Source organism: Anopheles gambiae (genome assembly GCF_943734735.2).
Source record: "Anopheles gambiae chromosome X unlocalized genomic scaffold, idAnoGambNW_F1_1 X_unloc_70, whole genome shotgun sequence".
NCBI classification, from domain to species: domain Eukaryota; kingdom Metazoa; phylum Arthropoda; class Insecta; order Diptera; family Culicidae; genus Anopheles; species Anopheles gambiae.
In genome coordinates this window covers 35,001-38,711 of record NW_026902682.1, presented here as the reverse complement: position 1 = coordinate 38,711, position 3,711 = coordinate 35,001, and positions in this window count along the sequence as shown.

The window sequence follows — 3,711 nt, the reverse complement described above, 5'->3', positions numbered from 1 at the left end:
CTCTCTGGCCCGTTCGGTGCACATTTTTGAAAAAAGCTAGGGAGCTGCCCCTAGGTTCGGGGTGTCACAAAATGTTGAAAAGTGGTCGAAAAACCACTATCCAGAATCGGATGTAGAATCGTTAGACGAACTTAAAATTGTTCTACGACACCCATCTGCGACGTTTAGTATTCGAGATATGGCCCGTCCTAGGTCTGACCGAGCAATTTTTGTTCCGCGCACTGTGTGCACCGTACACTTTGATGTTTGTATGAAAAAGTACCCTACCTAGGGACGCGTAGAGCAAATTTGTACCCCCGGGAATGTTGTCGATTGACATTCTGGTTGCACTTTTCATCATCTAGGGTGCGTTCCTGACACGTTTTTAGGGGTTTTAGCAAAAAAAAATTTTTCGACTACTCGAGCTCTCTGGCCCGTTCGGTGCACATTTTTGAAAAAAGCTAGGGAGCTGCCCCTAGGTTCGGGGTGTCACAAAATGTTGAAAAGTGGTCGAAAAACCACTATCCAGAATCGGATGTAGAATCGTTAGACGAACTTAAAATTGTTCTACGACACCCATCTGCGACGTTTAGTATTCGAGATATGGCCCGTCCTAGGTCTGACCGAGCAATTTTTGTTCCGCGCACTTTGTGCACCGTACACTTTGATGTTTGTATGAAAAAGTACCCTACCTAGGGACGCGTAGAGCAAATTTGTACCCCCGGGCATGTTGTCGATTGACGTTCTGGTTGCACTTTTCATCATCTAGGGTGCGTTCCTGACACGTTTTGAGGGGTTTTAGCAAAAAAAAAAATTTTCGACTACTCGAGCTCTCTGGCCCGTTCGGTGCACATTTTTGAAAAAAGCTAGGGAGCTGCCCCTAGGTTCGGGGTGTCACAAAATGTTGAAAAGTGGTCGAAAAACCACTATCCAGAATCGGATGTAGAATCGTTAGACGAACTTAAAATTGTTCTACGACACCCATCTGCGACGTTTAGTATTCGAGATATGGCCCGTCCTAGGTCTGACCGAGCAATTTTTGTTCCGCGCACTTTGTGCACCGTACACTTTGATGTTTGTATGAAAAAGTACCCTACCTAGGGACGCGTAGAGCAAATTTGTACCCCCGGGCATGTTGTCGATTGACATTCTGGTTGCACTTTTCATCATCTAGGGTGCGTTCCTGACACGTTTTGAGGGGTTTTAGCAAAAAAAAAATTTTCGACTACTCGAGCTCTCTGGCCCGTTCGGTGCACATTTTTGAAAAAAGCTAGGGAGCTGCCCCTAGGTTCGGGGTGTCACAAAATGTTGAAAAGTGGTCGAAAAACCACTATCCAGAATCGGATGTAGAATCGTTAGACGAACTTAAAATTGTTCTACGACACCCATCTGCGACGTTTAGTATTCGAGATATGGCCCGTCCTAGGTCTGACCGAGCAATTTTTGTTCCGCGCACTTTGTGCACCGTACACTTTGATGTTTGTATGAAAAAGTACCCTACCTAGGGACGCGTAGAGCAAATTTGTACCCCCGGGCATGTTGTCGATTGACATTCTGGTTGCACTTTTCATCATCTAGGGTGCGTTCCTGACACGTTTTGAGGGGTTTTAGCAAAAAAAAAATTTTCGACTACTCGAGCTCTCTGGCCCGTTCGGTGCACATTTTTGAAAAAAGCTAGGGAGCTGCCCCTAGGTTCGGGGTGTCACAAAATGTTGAAAAGTGGTCGAAAAACCACTATCCAGAATCGGATGTAGAATCGTTAGACGAACTTAAAATTGTTCTACGACACCCATCTGCGACGTTTAGTATTCGAGATATGGCCCGTCCTAGGTCTGACCGAGCAATTTTTGTTCCGCGCACTGTGTGCACCGTACACTTTGATGTTTGTATGAAAAAGTACCCTACCTAGGGACGCGTAGAGCAAATTTGTACCCCCGGGCATGTTGTCGATTGACATTCTGGTTGCACTTTTCATCATCTAGGGTGCGTTCCTGACACGTTTTGAGGGGTTTTAGCAAAAAAAAAAATTTTCGACTACTCGAGCTCTCTGGCCCGTTCGGTGCACATTTTTGAAAAAAGCTAGGGAGCTGCCCCTAGGTTCGGGGTGTCACAAAATGTTGAAAAGTGGTCGAAAAACCACTATCCAGAATCGGATGTAGAATCGTTAGACGAACTTAAAATTGTTCTACGACACCCATCTGCGACGTTTAGTATTCGAGATATAGCACTTTGTAGGTCTGACCGAGCAATTTTGTACTGAAATGTATGGTGAACATGTAATTCATTAAATAACATTGACTTGCATCGTGCCCTACTTCATCGGCACAGCTGTTATTGACTATCTTTAGTGGAAATGGATTGAGTTTGACCATTTTAAGCCCATTTCCTATGCCGTGCACCAACATTGTGTACCGATCAGGGAAAGTACGCTACGTACGCGTTCATGGATGTCGATGTTGGTACAAGTTGCCTTTCGGGATAGCCGTGCACCAAAACTGTGTACCGATCAGGGAAAGTACAAGACGGAGGGTGCAGCTCGAGCGTACGCGTTCATAGATGTCGATGTTGGTACACTTGCACCAAAATTGTGTACCAATCAGGGAAAGTACAACACGGAGGGCGCAGCCCGGGCGTACGCAATCATGGATGTCCATGTTGATACAATCTACGTGTACGTACCTAGTTTTTGTAGGAAAAGTTGCAATTAAGTGCTTGCATGCTTAAAATGCTCATCTCAACCGGTCACCTTTTGGCCTGCCCTTTTATAACAGAAACCTAGAAAGATACTCGAGATTTTTGTGTTTTTCCATTCGCCCGGGACGACGAAATGAGCTATGTGCACATCGTGCAGAAAATTGTCTTCGCCACGCATGTTTTTGTCCATCCACTCATATAATCACCCGCATTTGTGTTCAACACGGACGGCGCAGCCCGAGCGAACGCGTTAATGTTTATGTTTGTACACACTGCTTGTACGATTCTAGGATTTGGTAATTGCGTCACAGTGCCCGACCGTCGCGGACACCATTCTTGGACAGAAGTCCTAGTACGTAGAGTACTTTCCCTAGGTATGTGCTCGTTCGTGACTATCGTTACGTGCTTACGGACACGCTTGGGTATGTTTACCATACAAGGTTTACTAGGGAAACCTGGGAAGGACGCTTGCCCTCCCGTCGCGGACACCATTCTTGGAAAGAAGTCCTAGTACGTAGCGTTCCTTATTTTACTTGATCAGTTTGTAATGCATTCGCTTTGTTCCATCGACTTCTGCTACTGCTCACTAAGGGGTGTTCGTTTGCGATGTGTACGATAAGCAACTGTCTATCGTAACCAGCAGTTAATCAACACTTTTTACCCAAGTCATAGCAACATAGAGTACTTTTCCTAATCGGTACACAATTTTGGTGCACCTCTAACCTCGCCGGCACTTTATCGTTACGTTTTGTGCACAACCTAGGGACGTGGTGTAAGTTTCATGATTTTTATGTTTGATTTGGTTTATTATGATTGAAAAATACGCTACGTCCCAGAAATTGGAGCTCGACTACTTCCTCCATGTGGCGAAAAAAGTTACTGGGCAACGCCTAGCTTATGCCCCATTTGTACTTCAATTTTCATTATCAGGTTTGAAAAATACGCTAAGTCCCAGAAATCTGAACTCGAATACTTTTGCCACGTGGCGCCAAAAGCTACTGAGAAACGCCTAGCCTTTTACCCATTTATAATTTAGTT